Here is a 4,048-nt window from a genome sequence, read left to right as displayed (position 1 = left end):
CAGAATTGGATTCCTTGTATCAAACAAAGCAGAAAAAAATGTAAGACTAAAGGAAGCTGATATATAACCTTTTCTCTTTTCGGCGGGGGCCAATTTGGATTTTATGGATAACTGCCACTAGGGGGGCCACCCCAACTTGTATCCATGGATTTTTGAAAACCTTAGGCCCATACCTAACACCCTGCCAAAAATCAAAAACTTTTCCAGAAGTGCCCAATTTTCATGAATTGCTAGCTATCGTCTTGTCTTGGGAGTCGAACTGAATTGTTCGGTTCACCGGCATAGATGCCGCCTCTGCCTTAGTTGAGCACGGACACTCCAATGTTTGGGTAAGATGATGACACACACAACTCGATGGGTAGCTGGCTGAGCAAGTTCAACATCAAAGATTAAACATTAAAAAATAGCACTCATATTCATAAATGAATGTGTATTATATTATTAGCTTCTACCTATAGTGAGAGATACAGATGCTAAACACATTAATAACAATCATTTTAGGTTTTATTCATTATTACTCATTACTGCCATTTTAGGTTTTATTACATTATTATTACATATTACTGCCATTTTAGGTTTTACTCATTATTACTTTGTATTTTTCCCAGTTAGCTTTTTCAAACTTCCACTTTCCTGTATTCCCTTTTCCCCTCATCTCATTATTTAACCTACAATTGTACATATTATAGGAAAATGATCACAACTTTCACAATTTATTATTCCTCCTAATTTATCTGAAACAATTGTTAGATCTATTGCTTCCACTTTTCCCCAAAAGCTCCACTGCCGCTAACTTCCACTTTTCCCCAAAAGCTCCACTGCCGCTAACTTCCACTTTTCCCCAAGAGCTCCCCCAGCAAGCAATTTTGCGTCTAATAGCCGTCAAAACACAGCCCAGACGTCTAGGCTAAAACGAGGCTAATTTTGGGCTGTCAGTGAAAATCTAATAGACGTCTAAACATAGCCCAAGAATAGACAGCTATTGAATGACTACATATATACGTCAAATAGACGTCTAACCATAGCCCAAGAATAGACAATTAGACAGCTATCGAATGACTATATTTATACATCTAATAGACGTCTAACCATAGCCCAAAAATAGACCAGTCATCAATTAGACAGCTATTAAACGACTACATATATACGTCTAATAGACAGGCAATATGGGTCTAGGCTAAAACAAGGCTGATTTTGGGCTGTCAGTGAAAATCTAATAGACGTCTAACCATAGCCCAAGAATAGACGTCATCAATTACACTACATATACATGTAATAGACAACAAAATGAGGCATAAGGATTCTTTTCACTCAAATATAACAGGTTCTCATAAATGAAAATCCATCCAAACTAATTGATTATAAAGGGATTTATTTAGAACAATTATATTAACAACTTAGACAACATTCAAACATAAAAATGAACAAATAAAATATTGGAAAATATGTAAAACAACTTAAGATACTAAAATTTTTAAGAATTAATTGTTAGCTTTATATCCATAACCACCACCCCCTGCTCTCCCTGGTGCTTGTTTAAAATGACCAGAAATTGCATTTTTTATTTCCCATTCAGTCGCCGAAGGAAAGTTGGTCATCACTGCGTCTGCCAAATGAGAAAAAGAAAAAAATTATTGCTCAAGAAAAGCATTGATGACAATCATTTTGAACTAATTACAGTCATTCACTTTTGCTAGGATGCACACTAGAGCTGGCCAATATAGAGTTAACGGAATATAGATTGAGACTATATAATTTATATCAATATAGACAATAATTTATATCAATATTATTAATAAATGAATAACAATAATTGAAAATTTTTGCCTGCATAATGGTGATGCACTAATTATATATATATACACACACACATATATACACACATACATATATTTTAGGGGTGTAACGATACACGTATTGAGCCATTCTGTACAAGGCTTTCGGTTCGATTTCAGTACGGATTTTTAAACAGAACTGTTCGTTAGACAATTTTTACTGCTGACCAAAATTTTTTAATTACAAATGTAGGCACGTCAAAAAGCGCGCTCATAATGTAAGAGAAATCATAACAAATCGTGACAACAATCGTGCTCTTTCAGGTAGTAAACATATAGACCTGCATTATATGACTGACTGACAGACAAGAACAGTTTGACTTAAAAATATCAAAATTGAAACTACTTCAGAAACAAAGACACCTACATCTTGGATTCCCTTAAGGTAAGCTAAAACATACCAAAATTTAATTTCAAAGTGAACTATCCCTATAAATCATTCTTTATCACTTACTCATATAACTCTAATGAACATAAAAAGATACTTATAGGGGTAGTTCACTTAAAAAAAAATCATGTAAGCATTTACTCACTTTCACTTGGTTCCAAACCTGTATGGCTTTCTTCTGTTGAACACACACAAAAATATATATATTTTGAAGAATGTTGGTAACAAGACATTTAATGGTAGTCAGTGACAAGTGTTCTGTATATTCAATTGCTGTACTTTGTTGACTGATTGCTGGATAATTGGCAATAAACAGTGTCTTTAAATCAAATAAAGTGGATAACATCACTCCAGTTGTGAGGTTTTTACACTGGCTATCTGTCTGTCAAAGAATTCATATCAAAATACTACAGCTGGTTATTAAATTAATTAACATTTTAAGGCCAAAGTAAATTCCTAATCTTCTGATGCATTATGAACCATCCAGAGCAGACCTCTCAGGTCATCTGGGACAGTAGCCAGCTACTTTTATATCAAATTTATAAGTCAAAATTAAAAAAAAAAAAGTCAAAACAAAACATGGAGAAGCAGCATTCAGTTTTTATGCACCATATCTGAAACAAATTCACTGAAAACTGAATGTATGCTGCATATTTTAATTTTTTTAAATCAAGTTTAAAGACTTTACTGTTTGCCACTACCTTTTATTAATTGGAAAGGAAAAAAATATTTTTTTTATAATTTCTTTTCATGTTGCACTATGTTGCTGTTAAGTTTTATGTAAAGTACTTTGAAAATTTGCATTAAATCAAAAACTATTATTTCTTACTCTAATCTAAAAACAAAAATATATTGGCATCTTTAATAATAATAAGAAATAGTAATGATAATATTCATAGTTTCATGCTTACCACCTTGAAATTTAGATATGGCCACACAGTTGCAATAACACGTGCAGTAAACGTTAACTTGTTGGAGAAAAATAGTACTCTGTCTGCAATGGTAATGTTAAAATGTCACGGTTTCTACACATTATAACAACTAACTAATTTAAACAATGAACATAACAAAAATAACACGCATACTTACAAGATCGAAGTAGAAATTTGAAGGTTTTCAGAGTGTTGCTCTCCGACAGCTGCCTCGTGTAAAATAAAATTGAAAATGGAGGAAATGTGTATCGCGAGATCTGGCTAAAGTGATCTAGTCGCGCAATGCCAGTAGTCCCAGTAGTCATGTCTCAGTAGTGTTTCGATTGTGCCATCTAGCGGTTGAGAAATCCCATTGCATTTGATTTAATTTGAAATGATAGACAGTCATATCGTAGATTGTGTATATGTTATGTTTATGTGTGACAGCAAACATTAAGCTGTGTGAGCGAAAACATTTGTAAGACTAATATTCTTATACTAGCTCGCTGGTCTGAATCAGGGCTATAGCCAAGCCGTACGTAGACCAGATTGCCTTGATTTCGCCAGGTGGGCTATAGCAGACCGCATATAGCCCGTCCAATTCGGAGCTAAATCGTGACTACAGATCGACCATGTAGTGAAATGACACATTGAACCTTGTAGATATCATTACCAATGCGAACGTGATGAAATATCAACCATGTCATGCACTTCCTGGCAAAAAACTACAATTAATCAGTTTAGACTAAAAGTGGGCTACAATAGCCGGGTCTGAAGTTGCAACCCTGTGCGGTGCAACGAGAACCGGGACGGGTGGTCTGGTCACACAGTAAGAAAATGATGTGGCTTTTCAGCATTCTGAACTCAAATACAAGTAATTACAACATTTTACATTGCATTTATTAAAACTTTAA

The 4,048-nt window shown here is 34.2% G+C and overlaps 1 long non-coding RNA gene across 2 annotated transcripts; it reads right to left on the bottom strand.

The window, feature by feature from the left end:
• Positions 1–1,282: 1,282 nt before the first annotated feature.
• On the bottom strand, positions 1,283–3,356 carry LOC311077140. Of its 2 annotated transcripts, XR_014604769.1 has the most exons (4): positions 3,313–3,356; positions 3,135–3,217; positions 2,369–2,401; positions 1,283–1,606 (listed from the first exon to the last, which is right to left on the bottom strand). It is a non-coding gene; the product is annotated as an uncharacterized lncRNA (long non-coding RNA). The 2 variants fall into 2 exon arrangements; XR_014604770.1 differs by lacking the exon at positions 3,135–3,217 and having other exon boundaries at positions 3,313–3,353.
• Between the last annotated feature and the right edge of the window lie 692 nt (positions 3,357–4,048).

Source organism: Abramis brama (genome assembly GCF_963993115.1).
Source record: "Abramis brama genome assembly, contig: SCAFFOLD_160, whole genome shotgun sequence".
Taxonomy (NCBI): domain Eukaryota; kingdom Metazoa; phylum Chordata; class Actinopteri; order Cypriniformes; family Leuciscidae; genus Abramis; species Abramis brama.
The sequence above is the reverse complement of the archived record's forward strand: the minus strand, read 5'-3'. Positions and strand labels throughout refer to the sequence as shown.